The sequence below is a fragment of the Zea mays genome, chromosome 8 (genome assembly GCF_902167145.1).
Source record: "Zea mays cultivar B73 chromosome 8, Zm-B73-REFERENCE-NAM-5.0, whole genome shotgun sequence".
NCBI classification, from domain to species: domain Eukaryota; kingdom Viridiplantae; phylum Streptophyta; class Magnoliopsida; order Poales; family Poaceae; genus Zea; species Zea mays.
The window spans coordinates 98,439,676-98,463,814 of NC_050103.1; positions in this window are offsets into that span (position 1 = coordinate 98,439,676).

The window sequence follows — 24,139 nt, forward strand, 5'->3', positions numbered from 1 at the left end:
ATTGTCATTTCATGTGAACACCTTATTTGAAAACAGAGGATTAATAAAAGCCATTAAAGGGTGCATCATTGAAAGGGAAATGTGCCCTTGGGCCATTTCTACGTGTTTTGGTGATTGAGTGCCAACACAAGTGGGCTTGTGGTAATCTATGCGAAGTGATGAACAAAGTGCAAATCAAGTCTAAAGGTATGTATCTAAACTTAGTACATTGTTTTAAGAACTAATGTATTGTGTCTAAGTACTGGAAAGAGGAGAAATCACTTTGGAATAGAGATGGCTTTGTTCAGCCAAAGTCTGCGCAGTCTGGGTGCACCGGACTGTCCGGTGGTGCACCGGACAGTGTCTGGTGCGCTAGTCTGGCGACTGTCAACTGGCTGCTCTCGGGAAGCGATTAACGACATACGACTATAAATCACTGGACTGTCCGGTGGTGCACCGGACTGTCCGGTGAGCCATTCACAGGCGAAGTCGTCGCTCTCGGGAAGTGATTAACGACGTACGGCTATAAATCACCGGACTGTCCGGTGGTGTACTGGACTGTCCGGTGAGCCAACGGTCGGCCGCGTAATCCGTGCACGACGCGTGGCCGAGCCAACGGTCAGAAGGGGGCACCGGACTATCCGGTGCGCCAACGGCTCTGAATCTGCAACGGTCGGCTTCGCCAAATAAGGAAAGAGATCCGTACCGGACAGTGTCTGGTGGTGCACCGGACTGTCCAGTGCGCCAGGCGACAGAAGGCAAGAATTGCCTTCCTGGAATGCTCTCAACGGCTCCTAGCTGCCTTGGAGCTATAAAAGGGGCCCCTAGGCGCATGGAGGAGTAAACCAAGCATTCTCTAAGCATTCCTAAGCACCAAGACTTCAATTCCGCGCATTCGATTCTTTGTGATAGCAACTAGAGCTCCGTTTGAGTAGAGAACTCTTTGATTTGTGTTGAGAGCTCGTGTTGTGACTTGTGTGCGTGTGTTGCTCTGATTTTGTGTCTTGTGTGCGTTGCTCATCCCAACCTTACTTCTGTGATTCTTTGTGAACATCTTTGTAAGGGCGAGAGGCTCCAAGTTGTGGAGATTCCTCGCAAGCGGGATATAGTAAAGCAAAGCAAAACACCGTGGTATTCAAGTGGGTCTTTGGACCGCTTGAGAGGGGTTGATTGCACCCTCGTCCGTTGGGACGCCACAACATGGAGTAGGCAAGTATTGGACTTGGCCGAACCACGGGATAAACCACTGTGCCATCTCTGTGTTGATCTCTTTGTGGTTATTGTGTTTTGCTAAGACTCCTCTCTAGCCACTTGGCCTTATTGTGCTAACCGCTAATCAAGTTTTTGTGGCACTAAGTTTCAAGTTTTACAGGATCACCTATTCACCCCCCTCTAGGTGCTCTCAATTGGTATCGGAGCCGTTCTCTTCACGTGAGGGACTAATCGCCCGAAGAGATGGATCCTAAGGGCAAGGGGATTGTGATCAATGATAAGGAGAAGGAGTCCTTCGTCAACGAGCCGAAAGATGACAAGCCTACTGACTCGGGCTCGGGCCACAAAAGAAAAGACGGGAAGAAGAAGAAAACAAGGCGCATCAAGGAGATAGTCTACTACAACAGCGACGAATCTTCCTCTTCCCAAAAGGACGACGACAACGACTGCGAGAAAAAGAAGACAGTCAATTTGAACTTTTCTTTTGACTACTCTCGTATTCCGCAAAGTACCAATGCTCATTTATTCTCCATTCCACTCGGTAAACCTCCTCACTTTGATGGAGAGGACTACGGATTTTGGAGTCACAAAATGCGTAGTCACTTGTTCTCTCTCCATCCAAGCATATGGGAGATAGTAGAGAGTGGAATGAAATTTGATAGTACTGATAGTCCCATGTTCATTAATGAGCAAATTCACAAAAATGCACAAGCTACTACTGTTCTTCTAGCTTCATTGTGCAGGGACAAATACCATAAAGTGAGCGGCTTGGATAACGCCAAGCAGATTTGGGACACCCTCAAGATCTCACATGAGGGGAACGACATCACCATGCTCACCAAGATGGAGTTGGTGGAGGGCGAACTTGGGAGATTCGCAATGATCAGGGGTGAGGAGCCAACCCAAACGTACAACCGGCTCAAGACCCTCGTCAACAAAATAAGGAGCTATGGAAGCACGCGATGGACGGACCACGACGTCGTCCGCCTAATGCTAAGGTCTTTTACCGTCCTTGATCCACACCTTGTGAACAATATTCGTGAGAATCCTAGGTACACCAAGATGACGCCCGAGGAGATACTTGGAAAGTTCATAAGCGGGCGGATGATGATCAAAGAGGCTAGATACGTTGATGATGCGTTGAATGGCCCAATCCAAGAGCCTCAAACCATTGCTCTCAAAGCAACGAGGAGCAAGGAGGCGCTACCTAGCAAGGTGGCGGAAGTTGAGGCGGCCGGGCTCAATGATGAAGAAATGGCCCTCATCATCAAGCGTTTCAAGACGACACTAAAGGGTCGCAAGGGGCATCCCAACAAGAGCAAGACAAAGGGGAAGCGCTCATGCTTCAAATGTGGTAAGATTGGTCATTTTATCGCTAATTGTCCCGATAATGATAGTGACCAGGAACAAGGGAACAAGAGGGAAAAGAAGAAGACTTACAAGAAGGCTAAGGGCGAGGCACACCTTGGCAAGGAGTGGGACTCGGATTGTTCGTCGTCCGACTCCGACAACGAAGGACTCGCTGTCACCGCCTTCAACAAGTCGTCCCTCTTCCCTAACGAGCATCACACTTGCCTCATGGCAAGGGAAAAGAAGGTAAGCACTCGTAATACTAGTACTTACACTTCCTCAAGTGATGAAGAATCTAGCGATGATGAAATAGACTATTCATGTTTATTCAAGGGCCTAGATAGAACTAAGGTTGATAAGATTAATGAATTAATTGATGTCGTGAATGATAAGAATAGGTTATTAGAAAAGCAAGAGGATCTTTTATATGAAGAACATGATAAGTTTGTAGAGGCACAAAAATCCCTTGCTTTAGAAATTAAAAGGAATGAAATACTCTCTTGTGAATTGTCTACATGCCATGACTCTATTGCTAGCTTAAAGAGCATAAATGATGATTTGAATGCTAAGTTAGAAATAGCAAATAAATCAACATCTTGTGTAGAACATATTACAATTTGCAATAGGTGTAAAGATTTTGATGTTGATGCTTGTAGTGAACACCTAGTTTCAATTTCTAAATTGAATGATGAAGTGGCTAGTCTTAATGCCCAACTTAAGACTAGCAAGAGCGAATTTGATAAAATAAAATTTGCAAGGGATGCCTACACGATTGGTAGACACCCCTCAATTAAGGATGGTCTTGGCTTCAAGAGGGAAGTCATGAACTTAACAAGCCATAAAGCTTCCATCTCCACCAAGGAGAAAGGGAAGGCCCCTATGGCTAATAGTGCTCAAAAGAATCATGCATTTATTTATAGGAAGTTTTCTAGAAATATTCATCATGATAGGAGTTGTAATGCTTATGAGTCAAATGCAATGTTTGCTTCAAGTTCTTCCTATATGCATGGTAGAGATATGTCTAGGAGAAATGTCATTCATCATATGCCTAGGAGAAATGTTGCTCATGTTCCTAGGAAGATTAATGAACCTTCTACAATTTATCATGCTTGCAATGCTTCCTTTGCAATTTGTAGAAAGGATAGAAAGGTGATCGCTAGGAAATTAGGGGCAAAATGCAAGGGAGATAAACCTTGCATTTGGGTCCCTAAGGATATTGTCACTAACCTTGTAGGACCCAACAAGAGTTGGGTACCTAAGACCCAAGCCTAAATTTGCCTTGCAGGTTTATGCATCCGAGGGATCAAGCTGGATTATCGACAGCGGATGCACAAACCACATGACGAGGGAGAAGAAGATGTTCACCTCCTACGTCAAGAACAAAGATTCCCAAGACTCTATCATATTCGGTGACGGGAATCAAGGCAAGGTGAAAGGGTTAGGAAAAATAGCTATTTCATCCGAGCACTCCATTTCCAATGTGTTTTTAGTTGAGTCGCTTGGATATAACTTGTTGTCTGTGAGTCAGCTTTGTAATATGGGATATAACTGTTTATTCACAAATGTAGATGTGTCTGTCTTTAGAAGAAGTGATGGTTCATTAGCTTTTATGGGTGTATTAGACGGCAAACTCTATTTAGTTGATTTTGCAAAAGAGGAGGCCGGTCTAGATGCATGCTTAATTGCTAAGACTAGCATGGGCTGGCTGTGGCATCACCGTTTTGCTCATGTGGGGATGAAGAACCTTCACAAGCTTCTAAAGGGAGAACACGTGATAGGTCTAACTAATGTAACTTTCGAAAAAGATAGACCTTGTGCAGCTTGTCAAGCAGGTAAACAAGTGGGAAGTGCTCATCACATCAAGAACGTGATGACTACATCAAGACCCCTGGAGCTGCTGCATATGGACCTCTTCGGACGCGTCGCCTACCTAAGCATCAGGGGAAGTAAGTATGGTTTTCTAATTGTTGATGATTTTTCCCACTTCACTTGGGTATTCTTTTTGCAGGATAAATCTGAAACCCAAGGGACCCTCAAGCGCTTCCTAAGGAGAGCTCAAAATGAGTTTGAGCTCAAGGTGAAGAAGATAAGGAGCGACAACGGGTCCGAGTTCAAGAACCTTCAAGTGGAGGAGTACCTTGAGGAGGAAGGGATCAAGCATGAGTTCTCCGCTCCCTACACACCACAGCAAAATGGTGTGGTAGAGAGGAAGAACAGGACGCTCATAGATATGGCGAGGACGATGCTTGGAGAGTTCAAGACCCCCGAGCGGTTTTGGTCGGAAGCCGTGAACACGGCTTGCCACGCCATCAACCGGGTCTACCTTCACTGCCTCCTCAAGAAGACTTCGTATGAGCTTCTAACCGGTAACAAACCCAATGTGTCTTACTTTCGTGTATTTGGGAGCAAATGTTATATTCTAGTAAAGAAAGGTAGAAATTCTAAGTCTGCTCCCAAAGCTGTAGAAGGGTTTTTGTTAGGTTATGAATCAAATACAAAGGCGTATAGAGTCTTCAACAAATCATCGGGTTTGGTTGAAGTCTCTAGCGACGTTGTATTTGATGAGACTAATGGCTCTCCAAGAGAGCAAGTTATTGATCTTGATGATGTAGATGAAGAAGACGTTCCAACGGCCGCAATACGCACCATGGCGATTGGAGATGTGCGGCCACAGGAACAAAAGGAGCAAGATCAACCTTCTTCCTCAACAATGGTGCATCCCCCAACTCAAGATGATGAACAGGTTCATCAAGAAGAGGCGTGTGATCAAGGGGGAGCACAAGATGATCATGTGATGGAGGAAGAAGCACAACCGGCACCTCCAACCCAAGTTCGAGCGACGATTCAAAGGAATCATCCCGTCGACCAAATTTTGGGTGACATTAGCAAGGGAGTAACTACTCGTTCTAGATTAGTTAATTTTTGTGAGCATTACTCCTTTGTCTCTTCTATTGAGCCTTTCAGGGTAGAAGAGGCCTTGCTAGATCCGGACTGGGTGTTGGCCATGCAAGAGGAGCTCAATAATTTCAAGAGAAATGAAGTTTGGACGCTGGTGCCTCGTCCCAAGAAAAATGTTGTGGGAACCAAGTGGGTGTTCCGCAACAAACAAGACGAGCACAGAGTGGTGACAAGGAACAAGGCTCGACTTGTGGCAAAAGGTTAAGCCCAAGTCGCAGGTTTGGACTTTGAGGAGACTTTTGCTCCTGTGGCTAGGCTAGAGTCCATTCGTATTTTGCTAGCATATGCCGCTCACCATTCTTTCAGGTTGTTCCAAATGGATGTGAAGAGCGCTTTCCTCAACGGGCCAATCAAGGAGGAGGTGTACGTGGGGCAACCCCCTGGCTTCGAGGATGAACGGTACCCCGACCACGTATGTAAGCTCTCTAAGGCGCTCTATGGACTTAAGCAAGCCCCAAGAGCCTGGTATGAATGCCTTAGAGACTTTTTAATTGCTAATGCTTTCAAGGTTGGGAAAGCCGATCCAACTTTATTCACTAAGATTTGTGATGGGGACTTATTTGTGTGCCAAATTTATGTCGATGACATAATATTTGGTTCTACTAACCAAAAGTCTTGTGAAGAGTTTAGCAGGGTGATGACTCAGAAATTCGAGATGTCGATGATGGGCGAGTTGAACTACTTCCTTGGGTTCCAAGTGAAGCAACTCAAGGACGGCACTTTCATTTCCCAAACGAAGTACACGCAAGACTTGCTCAAGCGGTTTGGGATGAAGGACGCCAAGCCTGCAAAGACTCCGATGGGAACTGACGGACACGTCGACCTCAACAAAGGAGGTAAGTCCGTTGATCAAAAAGCATACCGGTCTATGATAGGTTCTTTGCTTTATTTATGTGCTAGTAGACCGGATATTATGCTTAGTGTATGCATGTGTGCTAGATTTCAATCTGATCCAAGGGAGTGTCACTTAGTGGCTGTGAAGCGAATTCTTAGGTATTTAGTCGCTACGCCCTGCTTCGGGATCTGGTATCCAAAGGGGTCTACCTTTTACTTGATTGGATATTCAGACTTCGACTATGCTGGATGTAAGGTCGATAGGAAGAGTACATCGGGGACGTGCCAATTCTTAGGAAGGTCCCTGGTGTCATGGAGTTCTAAGAAACAAACCTCTGTTGCCCTATCCACCGCTGAGGCCGAGTATGTTGCCGCAGGACAGTGTTGCACGCAACTACTTTGGATGAGGCAAACCCTCTGGGACTTTGGCTACAATCTGAGCAAAGTCCCACTCCTATGTGACAATGAGAGTGCTATCCGCATAGCGGACAATCCTGTTGAGCACAGCCGCACAAAGCACATTGACATCCAGCATCACTTTTTAAGAGACCACCAGCAAAAGGGAGATATCGAAGTGTTTTATATTAGCACCGAGAACCAGCTAGCCGATATCTTTACCAAGCCTTTAGATGAGAAGACCTTTTGCAGGCTACATAGTGAGCTAAATGTCTTAGATTCATGGAACTTAGATTGATCTATAGCATACATGTGTTTATGCCCTTGATCATGTTCCTCATGCATTTTGTTGTTTACTTATGGTGCTCAAGTTGTACAAACACTCCCCAGACCTCGCAAGTCCTTTTGCAAGTGATGCACATATTTAGGGGGAGATGTGCTACAACTTGACCATTTGAGACTAACCATGTGTTTGAGTTTGCTTGATTTAGTCTCAAAGGTGGATTGAAAGGGAAAAGGTGGACTTGGACCATGCAAGACTTCCACTGCACTCCGATGAGAGGGTAACTTATTCCAAGTTCATCTTCATGCTCTTATTGCCTTGGTACTCTTATTTGAAGATTTTGGTGAGGCAATGGGGTTTAAGGGCCAAGATTGATCCCGTTTTGGTGCTTGATGCCAAAGGGGGAGAAAATAAGACCAAAAGCAATAAATGGATCAGCTACCACTTGAGAATTTTGAAAATAGAGCTTTTGGTTTGTCAAAACTCTCTTGTTGTCTCTTTCGTCAAAAGTTGGCTTCTTGTGGGGAGAATAGTTGATTATGGGAAAAAGGGGGAGTTTTTGAAATCTTTGATCAATTTCTCTTGGAACAACCCTCTTTATGTCTCAACAAGTGTGTTTGACTTAGAGATAAGAAATTGAGGTTGATTGGCAAAAACAAAACCAAGTGGTGGCAAAGAATGATCCATATATGCCAAATTTGAATTAAAACAATATTGAGTTCTCAATTGTATTGATGTTGCACTTCCTTTAGTTGCTTTTTGTTGTGTTGGCATAAATCACCAAAAAGGGGGAGATTGAAAGGGAAATGTGCCCTTGGGCCATTTCTACGTGTTTTGGTGATTGAGTGCCAACACAAGTGGACTTGTGGTAATCTATGTGAAGTGATGAACAAAGTGCAAATCAAGTCTAAAGGTATGTATCTAAACTTAGTACATTGTTTTAAGAACTAATATATTGCGTCTAAGTACTGGAAACAGGAGAAATCACTTTGGAATAGAGATGGCTTTGTTCAGCCAAAGTCTACGCAGTCTAGGTGCACCGGACAGTGTCCGATGGTGCACCGGACAGTGTCCGGTGCGCTAGGCTGGCGACTGTCAACTGGCTGCTCTCGGGAAGCGATTAACGTCGTACGACTATAAATCACCGGACTATCCGGTGAGCCATTCACAGGCGAAGTCGTCGCTCTTGGGAAGTGATCAACGGCGTACGGCTATAAATCACCGGACTGTCCGGTGGTGCACCGGACCGTCCGGTGAGCCAACGGTCGGCCGGGCCAACGGTCGGCCGCGTAATCCGCGCGCGACGCGTGGCCGAGCCAACGGTCAGAAGGGGCACCGGACTATCCGGTGCGCCAACGGCTCTGAATCTGCAACGGTTGGCTTCGCCAAATAAGGAAAGAGATCCGCACCGGATAGTGTCCGGTGGTGCACCGGACTGTCCGGTGCGCTAGGCGACAGAAGGCAAGAATTACCTTCCTGGAATGCTCTCAACGGTTCCTAGCTGCCTTGGGGCTATAAAAGGGGCCCCTAGGCACATGGAGGAGTAAACCAAGCATTCTCTAAGCATTCCTAAGCACCAAGACTTCAATTCCGCGCATTCGATTCTTTGTGATAGCAACTAAAGCTCCGTTTGAGTAGAGAACTCTTTGAGTTGTGTTGAGAGCTCGTGTTGTGACTTGTGTGCGTGTGTTGCTCTGATTTTGTGTCTTGTGTGCGTTGCTCATCCCAACCTTACTTCTATGATTCTTTGTGAACATCTTTGTAAGGGCGAGAGGCTCCAAGTTGTGGAGATTCCTCGCAAGCGGGATATAGTAAAGCAAAGCAAAACACCGTGGTATTCAAGTGGGTCTTTGGACCGCTTGAGAGGGGTTGATTGCAACCCTCGTCCGTTGGGACGCCACAACGTGGAGTAGGCAAGTATTGGACTTGGCCAAACCACGGGATAAACCACTGTGCCATCTCTGTGTTGATCTCTTTGTGGTTATTGTGTTTTGCTAAGACTCCTCTCTAGCCACTTGGCCTTATTGTGCTAACCGCTAATCAAGTTTTTGTGGCACTAAGTTTCAAGTTTTATAGGATCACCTATTCACCCCCCCTCTAGGTGCTCTCAATCATGCTGAGACTTTATTGTGTGTATGTTATGACTATATGAAATGAGGTTAAATATATATATATATATATATATATATATATATATATATAGTAGAAGCCAATTTGGAAATAAACATTAAATCAGAAACACTAGAATTGGAGGAGGAAAAGCATTAGTCACCACTAAATAAACTTCTTAAAAGTAAATCAGTTCATATCATGTCATATTCAAGTGGTATATTTAATTTGAAGACAAGTTTGCCATGGAATTCTAATTCAAATTCAAATTGGAGTTTGAATTGGGAAGGGAGAAAAGAAAATAGGAAATAAAAAGGAAAAAGACCAAAACTCCGTTTGGGCTGGCAGCTAACCATTTCAGCCCATCTCTCCTTTACCAACTGCGCGGCCCATCTTGTTCACGCCTGTGCTCGCGCACTGCCTCACTACCAGTCAGCCCCACTCTCCAGCATGCGCCGCGCGCGCTCCGCTGTTTCCTGGCTGACTGGCTGCAGGCCCTACCTTGTCTGCTCTCCATCTCCCTCAACAAACTCCCAAACTCGGTGGGAGTCCACGCTGTAATCGCAAATCCGGTGACCACGACCTCCTTCCCCCGACTCGTCCACGTGGTGAATAAATGGCCACCGCGCATTACTCCCTCGTCTGGCCGCTTCCGAGAACCGAGAAAGGGTGATCGGTGTACCACCGCAGCCGCTAATTCCGCTGCGGCTGTAGCACACGACCATCGTCGCCTGGTTCCACCGTCCCCGCCGCTCGGCACCCATAACCGGGGCCCGGTCGTTCGCAAGGGTGCGCGGATTGCGCTCGGGGGACAATCGGGGTGTGCAAGGACTCGACTGATCGTGAATTCGTCGCCGTAGTGGAGACTCCGCCGTGGAATTGCGGCATCACGGGGGCAGGAGAATCTTCGGCTGACATCGAGGTAAAGGGTACACCATCCTCTCCGTTTTTCGCTGGGCATCACGTTGGGGCGCGCAGATTAAGCTTTGGGGCCTTGCGGTGTGGATTGGCGGACGGTCCGGCAGTGCGCTGCCGTGCTTCGGGCGGCGCCGCCGTCTGGTTGTTCAGTGAGGGAGAGAAGACGAACTGTGAGCCGTTGGATTGAAAAGGAACGACGCAGATTAGAATGGACGTACCGATTCGTTGATTAGATCAGGATCGTTCGTGTGGATCGAACGGTGGATGCTTAGGGCGATTATGGGCCGCATGATCTAGATCCAGTGGTCTGAATTGTGTACCGATGTGGTTAATAGCAGAGCAGATCTAGACCGTTCGTTTCTAATTGGGCGGTGGTAGACTCGAGATACCCCTTCGGCCGTGACTTTTTACTAAAGAGACCCCAATATTTTGCAGAATCAACCCGCCATCCCACTCCACTGTGCGCTGGGTCTCTGGTTTCTTGCGCCGGGGACCCTGCTCTTTCTGGTATTTGAGGCGTAGTCCAGGAACTTGGGAAATCAGGGAAAAGATATAGAAAATGAGTTTTTAATGTGAAAACTATTCATAGAAAATGCATATGAACTCCAAATTGGTCCATTCTAGTTCCTAAATTTTTCTAATATTATTGTCTATCCATTTGTGCCTCTATTTTGGCATGAAAGACACATTAAAATTCATCCATCACTTAATCTTGTATTAAATACATAAAACCTTCAGAAATTCATATCTTAAAATCTGTAATTCCAAAATTAATAATTCCAGTTCCTATAATCCCAGTTTAATGTCTAGATTATTATTGTGTATTTTATTTACCTGTTTGGTGTAATGTTAATTTTTGCTATACTATGTATGTATTGTGTTGATGCGAGTAGACGAGCAAGCTACAGAGGATCCTGAGGTTCAGCTGGTAGAGACTGCTGAGCAGGAGCTCGTTGAAGGCAAGTTGTGCCCTTGATCACTTCTTTTACCCATTTATGTTCTTATTAATCATAATGATCTGCATAGGTTAATTTTGATGGGACCCAATAGGTTACCCTAGATTTGACTATCTTTATACCTTGCTTCACCACTGGTTTTACTACTAAGTTTTTGGGTAGTACATGCTATTGCTTTATGTGGATTTGGGTATAGAGATACTTATTACTCATTATTACACTTGTTATTATCTGTTCATTATTTTATGTTCATGATAAGATCATTATGTTAATGGGAACATAGAGAACCACCCAGGAAAACAGTGCTACCACAAGGGTTTAATGAGACGCCCTTGGCTGATTAACTAGGAAAGCTAGTGGATGGCTACCTTACCCAAAATGGGCAAGGGCAGTAGGGGAGTGGTCAGTGTAGGGAGGTCCTTGGGTTGATTTTGCTGCGATGGCGGTCAGGCGAGGGATTCCTGCACTGTAGCTTCCTATAAACTGTAGCGGGTAGTTTGAAGCTAGTGGAACTTTGTAAAGGCCTCGTAGTGGTACTCTGCCTCGCTTCCTTGGTAGAGGTGTATGGGGTCTGATCAACTCCGTGGCAAATGGGTAACACGACTTGTGGGTAAAGATGCGCAACCTCTGCAGAGTGTAAAACTGGTATACTAGCCGTGCTCACGGTCATGAGCGGCTCGGACACTCACATGATTAATTTATGGAACTTAAACTTAATTTGTCATTTCATTGCATTTGGGATTATTTTATTATTACTTTTACTTACTATTACTATGGTATGGTATTTACTTACACTTAGTAATTGCTAATAAAATTTTGACCAACTTATAAAAGCAATGCTCAGCTTCAGCCTTTATTTCATTGATCAGCCTTACACTTCATGAACTCCCACCTTTGGTGAGTTCATGCCACATTATTCCACACGACTTGTTGAGCTATGATCGTATGTGAGCTCACTCTTGCTGTCTTACACCCCCACAGGAGAAGAACAGGTGATCGAAGAGGAGCCGCCTAACATCGAGGCTTTCGACTTAATCTAGGTGGCGTCTCCCAGTCAGCTTTCTGGCGCCAAGGATAGATTTTAGTTCCTACTTTATTCATATTTTATTTTTGTAAGACTTCCGCTATGTAATAAGTATTATGCTTTTATTGTGACATTTATCTCTATACACTCTGTTATTATATATGTTGTCTTCTTGGCGCATGTATGAGATGCACCCGGCTTTGTTCCTTAAAACCGGGTGTGACAATATTCCCCCGAAAAGAAATGTTCATGAAATTTACTCTCTAAATCATTTTAGGAATTAATGGAAATAGGAGGTAGGGCAGCGTACCATGCTGTAAGTCGCCTAGAGGGGGGTGAATAGGCGAAACCTGAAATTTATAAACTTAAACTCACACTAAGGTCAGGGTTAGCGTTAGAATTAAATCGAAGTGCGGAAGATTGTTTCTCTTGCTATGAGTTGCTCAAATTGATGCGTATAACTTTGGGAGCAAACTCAAATCAATATTAGCAAGGAAACCTTAGAGAGAGGAAAGAGGGGAAACAAATCAAGTGAAGATCAATGCATGTGAACACGGTGATTTGTTTACCGAGGTTCGGTTCCAAAGAACCTAGTCCCGGTTAAGGAGGCCAGAAAGGTCGGTTCTATTCCAACCCTTTCCCTCCCTCAATCGGTCACACAAACCGGTCGAGGCTTCTCCTTAATCACTTGGGTCACTAAGACCCGCAAGGATCACCACACACATAGGTGTCTCTTGCTAGCTTTACAAAGCACTTAGAAGAATAAGAATAAGAAGGAGAAAGCAATCCAAGCAACAAGAGCAACAAAAGAACACAAATGATCCTCTCACAAGTCTCTAAGCAATAGAGTTGATTTTGGAGCTTGGAGTGGATTGAATGCTTTGATTGTGTCTTTGGAGTGTTTGCCTTTGCTCTTGCAATGAATGTGAAGTTCAGAAAACTTGGATGGCTTGAATGGAGGTGGTTGGGGGAACTTATAGCCCCAACCACTATTCTAGCCGTTGCTGTCGATGGCGCACCGGACAGTCCGGTGCGTGCCACGTCAGCATGCCGTTGGGGTTCGGAGCGGTTGACCGTTGAAGTCCTTTGTCTTCTAGCTGCACCAGACAGTCCGGTGGCACACCAGACATGTCCGGTGCATTCTGATTCTGCTGCTCTGACTTCTGACGCGCACTATTCATCTTTTGCATTCGACCGTTGGCGCATGTTACCGTTGCTCCGTTGACTCACCGGACAGTCCAGTGAATTATAGCGGAGCAACTCTAGGGAAAACCCGAGAGCGACCAGTTGATGGGGTGCTTGGCCTGGGCACCGGACAGTGTCCGGTGCACCACTGGCAGCACCAATGCTAATCTTTGCTCCATACTTTGTTGATTCCCCAACTTAGCTTCTTTCTTGGTTTGTGTTTAACTTTATGCACCTGAGATAAATGATGACTAGGCAAACTAGTTAGTCCACGTGATTTGTGATGGACGTCAAACACCAAAATCGATTATAGGAAATGATTAAGCCCTTTCAATCTCCCCCTTTTTGGTGATTGATGCCAACACAAACCAAAGCAAATATAAAGTGAGGAATGTAACTAGTTTGCAATTTTGATAGATGTGCATAAGTTACTTTGAGTTAAATAAATTGAAAGAATTTTTACATATGTCTAAGTAAATATGAATGCTTTCTTTTATTTAACATTTTGGACCACATTTGCACCACTTTGCTTGTTTTTGCAAATCTTTTGGAGAAGTCTTTTCAAATTCTTTTGCAAATAGCCAATGGTATGAGAATATGGTTTCAAAAGGCATTTTCAAGATTTTGAACATTCTCCCCCTGTTTCAAATGCTTTTCCTTTGGCTGAACAAACCCCCCTTGAAAAAGTTATCCCCTTAGCTGTCAAGAGGGTTTTTGTAATCGAAATTATTTCCATTTTTGAAGCAGATACCAAATGAAATTATATCAATTGAATTGAAACCAAATGAAATACCAATTGAATGTTTGAGTTTGAAAATGGTGGTGCGGTCCTTTTGCTTTGGGCCTAATACTTTCTCCCCTTTGACATTAAGCGCCAAAAATGAAGAAACTTGAGAGGCCTTATAATTCTCCCCTTCGGGGCCTATTTTCTCCCCCTTTAGTAAAATATGAGTGAAGGTTTATACCAATGGAGAGTTTATGAGTAGGGCAAAGGATAAATGATACCGACTGAGTTGGAGTGGAAGCCTTGCCTTTGCCGAATACTCCATTTCCCTTTCAATTTAAGACTAATCATAGAGACACTCAAGAAAGTATATTAGTCTTAGCCTTGGCATAAGAAGAATAAGAAATATGCATTTGTACCAAATGAAAGAGACATGATCAAAGGTATATAAATGAGCAATGTGTGCAATGTTTCAATCAAAGTTCCGAGAATCAAGAGTATTTAGGTCATTTCTAAGTTTGCTAAAAGTATTTACATCTAGTGGCTTGGAAAAGATATCGACTAATTGGTTGTGGGTGTTAACATAAGCAATTTCGATATCCCCCTTTTGTTGGTGATCTCTCAAAAAGTGATACCGGATGTCTATGTGCTTAGTGTGGCTGTGTTCAACGGGATTATCCGCCATGTGGATTGCACTCCCATTATCACATAGGAGAGGGACTTCGGTCAATTTGTAGCCATAGTCCCTAAGGGTTTGCCTCGTCCAGAGTAATTGTGCACAACAACGGCCTGCAGCAATATACTTGGATTCAGCGGTGGATAGAGCTACTGAGTTTTGTTTCTTTGAAGCCCAAGACACCAGGGATCTTCCCAAAAACTAACAAGTCCCTGATGTGCTCTTCTTGTCAATTTTACATCTAGCATAATCGGCATCGGAGTACCCAATCAAATCAAAGGTAGATCCCTTGGGGTACCAAAGCCCAAACTTAGGAGTGTAAACTAAATATCTCATGATTCTTTTTACGGCCCTAAGGTGAACTTCCTTAGGATTTGCTTGGAACCTTGCACACATGCATACAGAAAGCATAATATCCAGTCGTAAAGCACATAAATAGAGTAAAGATCCTATCATCGACCGGTATACCTTTTGATCTACGGATTTACTTCCCGTGTCGAGGTCAAGATGTCCATTAGTTCCCATGGGAGTCTTGATGGGTTTAGCATTATTCATTCCAAACTTCTTGAGTATATCTTGAATGTACTTAGTTTGGCTGATGAAGGTGCCTTCTTGGAGTTGCTTGATTTGAAATCCAAGGAAGTACTTCAACTCCCCCATCATTGACATCTCGAGTTTCTGTATCATGATTCTACTAAACTCTTCATAAGATGACTTGTTAGCAGACCTAAATATAATATCATCAACATAAATCTGGCATATAAACAAGTCCTTAGCAATAGTTTTAGTGAAGAGGGTAGGATCAACTTTACCAACTTTGAAGCCATTAGTGATAAGGAAGTCTCTCAAGCATTCATACCATGCTCTTGGGGCTTGCTTGAGCCCATAAAGCGCCTTTGAGAGCTTATAGACATGGTTAGGATACTCACTATTTTCAAAGCTGGGAGGTTGCTCAACATATATCTCTTCCTTGATAGGGCCATTGAGGAAGGCACTCTTCACGTCCATTTGATATAACTTAAAACCATGGTAAGTTGCATAGGCAAGTAATATACAAATTGACTCAAGCCTAGCTACGGGTGCATAGGTTTCATCAAAATCCAAACATTCGACTTGTGAATAACCTTTTGCAATAAGTCAGGCTTTGTTCCTAGTCACCACACCATGCTCATCTTGTTTGTTGCAGAATACCCACTTGGTACCTACAACATTTTGGTTAGGACGTGGAACTAAATGCCATACCTCATTCCTTATGAAGTTGTTGAGCTCCTCTTGCATTGCCACTACCCAATCCGGATCTCTTAGTGCATCATCTACCTTGTATGGCTCAATAGAAAACACAAAAGAGTAACGTTCACAAATATGAGCAACTCTGTCACACCCGGTTTTGGAAGGCAAACCGAATGCGAACCATGTATGTGCCAGGATCAGAAACTCACGTACACAACGATTACATAATTGGACATCATCACACAATGCTCGAATTAAATAGCGGAAAGGTACTTTATTACATCAAGATGTCCAAGACATCCACATAGTCTAATACATAGCCATAATGTTCAACATAAATATCAAAGCGTGGAGAAACGAAACATAGATGCTAAGCCTACACAGGCAGCTGACTGGGGGTTTGCCACTAAGATAAACTAAAACTCATCATAATCCTAGAACTCCTCGAAGTCCTCCATGTTGCCAGCATCACCTCCTGAGCACTGAGTACAATGGGGACAACCTGGGTGGGGGTGGTTTGTAAAGCAAGGGTGAGTACACATCAACGTGCTTAGCAAATGTCCTATTTAGCTAAAGTGGACAAGATGTATATAGGGTTGAGGTCAAGCAGTTGCTTTTAGGTTAGTCAAGTATTTATTATCATTAGTAGAGCCAACTTTTAGTAATAAACCCAGTTATTACCCAAAAGTACTTCCTCAAACGAGGAAATACCAAAGATCAGATTTTATAACATCATTGTTAATCATCATCATAAAAGTATCCATAGTTCTTCTAATCAAAGAGGATCCCAAGGCTGCTCTTAACCGTGAGCTCGGCTGATATACCAGTTTTTAACACTCTGCAGAGGTTGTACACTTTACCCACAAGTCGTGATCCCTTTCCAGCCTGGGTTGTACAGACCCGATCTTCACTACCAAGGTGAATGGCCAGGGATACACTACGCAGCCTTTACAAAGACTCCCCTGGTGCATAGCTGCTCATTAGGTTTCGCTAGTCGTACAGACGCAGTACACCTCCCCAAGGTGGGTGACTAACAAAAACCAAATCAAATGAACCTCTGCACCCCAACCTTGGCAGAGCGAGCACTACGCCCCGACCCCCATTGACGGCCCTCCGGCAAAGCCAACTACACCCCCAGGTTCATCTAATTAATCAGCTAAGGGCGTCCCATTCCACCCTCATGGTTGCACTGTTATCCCGGGTGGTCACTCCACGAACAGGTTCCTACGGAGAGGTGCTCAGGAAAAAGGCCTGAGCCCGCTAGAGTATCACAAGATCACCAACATAATCAAGATAACAGTATCATATCATAAATGTTCACATCATGTTCATTGATTAAGTTAAAGCAATAGCAAAATGCTAACCATGATAACCCAAAAGGTAAACAAGGATAAGGTAAATACAGACTAGTCAATCATTAGGTTTAAGTAATGTAATGCGGGATAGTGAATTTATAAAGTACGTAGGACATAATAGGTCAGAGGACACTTGTCTTCACCAGGTTGTTGCTCAGGGAGGTCTCCAACAACACACTCAGGAACCTCAGACTGCTCGTTGTCTAAAGAAAGTGAGCATGCATTCAATACATTGGGAAAGTACAAATGAACAACACACCAAACATGTTCAAGCATAGGAATACACCTTAAAAAGACACAATACTACATAAAGGATAATGAGTTCAAAGTATAGCTTAAACTATAACATAAACTAATTCATTTGGAAATAGATTATTATTTCTCTAAGTGTTACTCACAAATACATAACATAGTTCACTTTATTTTATGGTGACCTAACATTTAGACCAGAGATGATTTCATGTAATACACCTTATTAATCTCACAAGATTACACATGCTTAAATCTCTAGGGTTCTCCTTTTATTTATTTTATTAAATAAATAAATCTATACCTACATTAGTTCCTACTTAACCACAAAAATTAGAATGTGCAGACAGTAAATGAGACTATTTTATTTACACAGAGAATAATCCTATGAACATTTTGCAATTTGAATCACTAAATTTGGAGTTCATATGCAAAAGATATGAAATAAACAACTTTGGGAATTCAAAATATGAAATTAGGTCTAATTCTGTGAATGTTTAAAAGTCCAGGGTTAAATCTGCAAGATTACAGGGGTCTGCGCGCGAAAACTAGGGACGGCGGGTTTATTTCTAACAAACCGAGGGTTTCTTATGCAAAACAACCACGTGAAGGGGTATCGGGCTCCCTCAACCGTCAGATCTAAAACCAACGGATGAGATTAGATCCGCGGCCGAGGGCACGCGCGCGGGCGGGCGAGTGATGACAGGTGGGCCAGGGGCGTCAGTGACCGAGGGGGAGGGCGCACTGACCGAGCGGGCCCAGCGCCAGGGGACACGGGCGCTGAAAGGCGGGCCAGGGGCATAGGGCTCGCGTGCGCGAAGCGGTATCCACGACCTGGGCTGTGCGATCAAAATCGGACGGAGGGGATCAGACCGAGGAAGGGTGAACGGCTGCAAGCGGCGCTGCTCTTCTCCACGGCGGTGAGGTCGCTGGAGTTGAGGCAGGCGCGAGCTAGGGTGGCTCTGGGGTCGCCGGAGTTGGGCAGAGAGGGAGAGAACGACACAACGAACTGAGTGGCGGGGAAAAGGCCATGAATCCGAGGTCGGAGAGGGGGAATGGCGGGGAAAAGGTCTCGAACGAACCGGAGGAACTCTGGCGAGGCATTTCGGCCACGGGGAGGGGGTTTAAGGCGCGCTAAGGCCTAAGCTAGCTTCAGCAGAGGTAGAGGCACCTTAGGGACTAACGCTGGGGAGCTAGACCGGGCTAAATCGGCCGACCACCACGCGAGCACAGCAGACCTCCGCGGCCGAGCACCGGCGAAACCAAAATTGGTCGAGCATAGAACACAATAGGGAAAATTGGGCACGGGCAAAGGTGTCTCACCTCGGGGCGGAGCTCAGGGAGGCTTGGCGCGGTTTCCGGCGAGCTGGATGGTCGAGAACGCGGGCGCGGGTCTCCGGCGGCGTCTGGCGGCGAGGGCAGAGCGTGAGAGAGGGCAGAGCTGCACGAAATGAGGCGGGAGAGCGAGTGCGGGCACTGGTAGGGCTCTAAGAAGGGAGCTAGGCGTGTGGGCGGGCGTCGTGGCCGAGAAATCCGGTGACGTGCGCAAGTGCGCACTCGCCTGTCCATGGCGGGCGCAGGGAGGGCGGATCTGACAGGGTAGGCCCACCGCATAGAGAGAGAAAAGGGGATGTGCGGGGCAACGGCTTAGCAACTGGCGAACCGGGCCCACGAGATAGAGAGAGAGAGAGGAGGGGAGCGCCTGTGAAGAAACTGGCGCCGATAGGTCGCCCCACTGGGCAGCGAGCGAGAGAGGGAGGGCGCGCGGGAGAGAGAGCTACCGCTGACAGGCGGGAACCGCTTGTCAGGCGGCGCGGGCGCGCGGGCGCACGGCCTAGCTGGCCGAGCTAGGCTGGTTTGGGCTGCTTTCTCTTTTTCTTTTTCTCTGGATTTTCTAATTCCTTTTCTATTTCTTTTCACTAGGGTTTTCAATTCCAAATTTAAATTAGGTTTTAAATTCAAATAAATTCAACCTTGTGCAACACTTCAAAGAATATTTTAAGCTCAGCATGATGCAAGATGTCATGACTCATAATATTTTGGCAAAAATAAATAATTAAATCTCCCTAACTTTAAGCTAATTCTACTTAAAAGGGAAAAAGGGAGAGAGAATCTAAAGAGAGATAAAACCTAGGGTGTGAGAGAGAGAAGAGTAACACATGAATTTGGGTGGTATTTAGAGAGAAATTTTATACCCCCAAATTCAGGGTGTTACAAACTCGAGATCTAGTGTTTACCCCCTTGTGAATGTCACCAAGTATGGAGTAGACGGGGTGATCTCTTTGAATTGCTTGGTGGAATCTTAGGTGTGGTGGTCTTTGATCCTAAATCTCTTGATCATCTTCCTGGTCTTGATCATCTTTATCTCCCCCTTGATCAATGTCCTCCTCTTGAGGTGGCTCGTCGTCTTGATCTTCATCCGCTTCTTCTTGAGCCATTTCCTCATCTTGAGTTGGTGGAGATGCTTGTATGGAAGATGATGGTTGATCTTGTGCTTGTGGAGGCTCTTCGGATTCTTTTGGACACACATCCCCAATGGACATGTTCCTCAGTGCGACGCACGGAGCCTCTTCATCATCTAATTCATCAAGATCAACTCGCTCCACTTGGAAGCCATTAGTCTCATCAAACACAATGTCACAAGACACTTCAACTAATCCAGTGGATTTGTTGAAGACTATATGCCCTTGTGTTTGAGTCCTAACCAAGTAAAAAGCCTTCTACTGCTTTAGGAGCAAATTTAGAATTTCTACCTCTCTTAATAAGAATAAAGCATTTGCTCCCAAAAACTCTAAAGTAGGAAACATTGGCCTTTTTACTAGTGAGGAGTTCATATGATGTTTTCTTGAGGATTCGATGATGGTATAAACGGTTAATGGAGTAGCATGGCAGTGTTAATCGCCTCCGCCCAAAACCGATCCGATGTCTTGTACTCATCAAGCTTGGTCCTTGCCATGTCCAACAGAGTTCTATTCTTTCTCTCCACTACACTGTTTTGTTGAGGTGTGTAGGGAGAAGAGAACTCATGCTTGATGCCCTCCTCCTCAAGAAATCCTTCGATTTGTGAATTCTTGAACTCCGTTCCATTGTCGCTTCTCATCTTTTTGATTCTCAATCCAAACTCATTTTGAGCTCGTCTCAAGAATTTCTTTAGGGTCTCTTGGGTTTGAGATTTTTCCTGCAAGAAGAATACCCAAGTGAAGCGAGAATAATCATCCACAATAACAAGACAGTACTTACTCCCGCCAATGCTTATGTAAGCGATCAGGCTGAATAGATCCATGTAGAGTAGTTCAAGCGGCCTGATTCAGTTGTCATGATGTTCTTGTGTGGATGATGAACTCCAACTTGCTTCCCTGCTTGACATGCGCTACAAATCCTATCTTTCTCAAAATAAACATTTGTTAGTCCTAAAATGTGTTCTCCCTTTAGAAGCTTGTGAAGATCCTTCATTTCAACAAGGGCAACTCGGCGATGCCAGAGCTAGCCCATATTGGTCTTAGCAATTAAGCAAGTGTCTAGCTCAGCATTGTTGTCATTAAAATCAACTAAATATAGCTGACCATCTAACCCTCCCTTAAAAGCTACTGAATCATCACTTCTTCTAAAGACAGTAACACCAATATCAGTAAAGAGACAGTTGTAGCCCATTTTGCATAATTGAGAAACAGAAAGCAAATTGTAGTCTAAGGAATTTACAAGAAAAACATTAGAAATGGAATAGTTAGGGGATATAGCAATTTTACCCAAACCTTTAACCAAACCTTAATTTCCATCCCTGAATGTAATCGTTCTTTAGGGATCTTCATTTTTCTCATATGAGGAGAACATCCTTTTCTCCCCTATCATGTGGTTTGTGCACCCGCTATTGATTATCCAACTTGATCCACCGGATGCATAAACCTACAAAACAATTTTAGGCCTTGTTCTTAGGTACCCAAACGGTCTTGGGTCCTTCAACATTAGAAACAAGTACCTTGGGTACCCAAACACAAGTCTTGGGACTCTTGTATTTGTCCCCAATATATTTGGCAACTACTTTGCCTGATTTGTTAGTCAGCACATAAGAAGCATCAAATGTCTTAAATAAAATATCATGCTCATTTGATGCATTTACAATTTTCTTTTTAGGCATTTTGATATGAGTTGAATGCCTAGAACTAGAAGCCTCATTCATATACATGAAAGCATGATGAGAAATATTATGAGGTTTTCTAGCATAAATTATCCTAATCTTGTGCTCACGATAGTTTTTAGGATATAAAATGTAACATTCCCTATCCTGAATCATGGGAGCCTTACCCTTAACAAAATTAGCCAGCTTGTTCTTGGGGGCATTAAGTTTGGTGTTGCTTTAGCTCCCATGTTGGAAGTCAATGCCATCATTAATGACAGGGCGTCTCCCATTATAGAGCATGCTACGAGCAAATTTAAATTTTTTTATTTTCGAGCTCATGCTCGGCAATTTTAGCATTTAATTTTGCTATGTGACCATTTTGTTCTTTAATTATGGCAAGGTGATCATCCATAGCATCAACATTAATATCACAACATCTAGTACAAATAGTGACATGCTCAACAATAGATGCAGAAATATTACAAACATTCAATTCTTCTATCTTAGCATTTAAACTAGCATTCTCATCTCTAAGACAGGAAATTGAATCATTGAAAATGTTAAGCTCTTTAGATAAATTTTCACATTTTTCTACTTCTAGAGCATAAGCATTTCTTAATTTAACAAATTTCTTATTTTTCTTAACGAGCAGGTCCTCATGGCATTCCAAGAGGTCATCCTTCTCGTTAATGGTTTTTATTAATTCATTTAATTTTTTTCTTTTGGTCCATGGTAAGGTTAGCAAAAAGAGAAGTTAAATCATCATTGTCATCACTAGAGCTACCCTCATCATCAAAAATAGTGTATTTAGGGTTATCTCTAGAATGTACCTTCTTATTCTTGCCTTCCTTGGCCATTAGGCACTTGTGGTCGACGTTGGGGAAGAGACGTCCTCGTCGGAGGAGGAATCGGTGGAGCTCCGTTGGAGTCCCATTCCCGCCCCATGTGCGCCTCACCACCCTTCTTGTAGTACCTTTTCTTCTCCATCTTTTTCTTCCCCTTCTTATCGTCGTCCCTGTCACTATCACTTGAATATGGACATTTAGCAATTAAGTGACCGGACTTACCATACCTATAGCACACCCTTTTGGAACGGGGTTTGTAGTCCTTCCCCTTTCTTTGCTTGAGGATTTGTCGAAAGCTCTTGATTGTAAGAGCCATCTCCTCGTTGTCGAGCTTGGAGGCATCGATTGGTAGTCTACTTGGTGTACACTCTTCTTTTCTTCCGTTGGTTTGAATGCAATGGGTTGCACCTCGGGTTTGGAGGTGGCGCCTTGCTCCAAGTTGACAATATGTTTAGAGTCTTTGATCATGAGTTCAAAGCTCACAAACTTGCCAATCACTTCCTCGGGAGACATCTGTTTATATCTAGGATCTCCACGGATTAGTTGTACATGAGTAGGATTACGAAAAACGAGAGATCTTAGAATAACCTTGACCATTTCATGGTCATCCCATTTTGTGCTCCCGAGGTTGCGCACTTGGTTGACCATTGTTTTGAGCCAGTTGTACGTTGCTTATGGCTCCTCTCCTTTGTTGAGGACGAATCGACCGAGCTCTCCCTCGATCATCTCGCGCTTGGTGATCTTGGTCACCTCGTCCCCTTCGTGCGCCGTCTCGAGGATATCCCAAATTTCTTTGGCATTTTTCAATCCTTGCACCTTATTATACTCCTCTCGACACAAAGAAGTGAGGAGTATAGAAGTTGCTTGGGAATTAAAATGCCTAATCTGGACGGCCTCATCCGAGTCGTAGTCCTCGTCACCCACCTGTGGTGCATGCGCTCCAAACTCAACAATATCCCAAATGCTTTCATGGAGTGAGGTTAGATGGTGCCTCATTTTATCACTCCACATACAATAATCTTCACCATCAAAATATGGTGGTTTGCCTAGGGGTACCAAAAGTAGAGGAGCGTATTTAGGAATGCGAGGATAGCGAAGAGGCATCTTACTATACTTCTTACGCTCATGGCGCTTCGAAGTTGTGGACTCGGCGTCGGATGTGTAAGGTGATGAAGAGTCGGTCTCGTAGTAGACCACCTTCTTCATTTTCTTTTTCTTCTTGTCACCCTTCCTATGTGACTTGATGGAGGAAGCAGATTCCTCCTTGTATTTGTCGCCGGACTCCCTTGGCGGAGTCCTTCCCGAGCCTTCGGCCTTGTTGCCGGTGACTATCTCCCTCTTGGCATGATCTCCAGACATCACTTCGATTTAGTTTGACTCTTAATGAAGCAATGGCTCCAATACCAATTGTAAGTCGCCTAGAGGGGGGTGAGTAGGCGAAACCTTAAATTTATAAACTTAAACTCGCACTAAGACCAGGGTTAGCGTTAGAATTAAATCGGGGTGCAGAAGATTATTTCTCTTGCTATGAGTTGCTCAAATTGATGCGTATAACTTTGGAAGCAAACTCAAATCAATATTAGCAAGGAAACCTTAGAGAGAGGAAAGAGGGGAAACAAATCAAGTGAAGATCAATGCAAGTGAACACGGTGATTTGTTTACCGAGGTTCGGTTCCGAAGAACCTAGTCCCCGTTGAGGAGGCCACAAAGGCCGGGTCTATTCCAACCCTTTCCTTCTC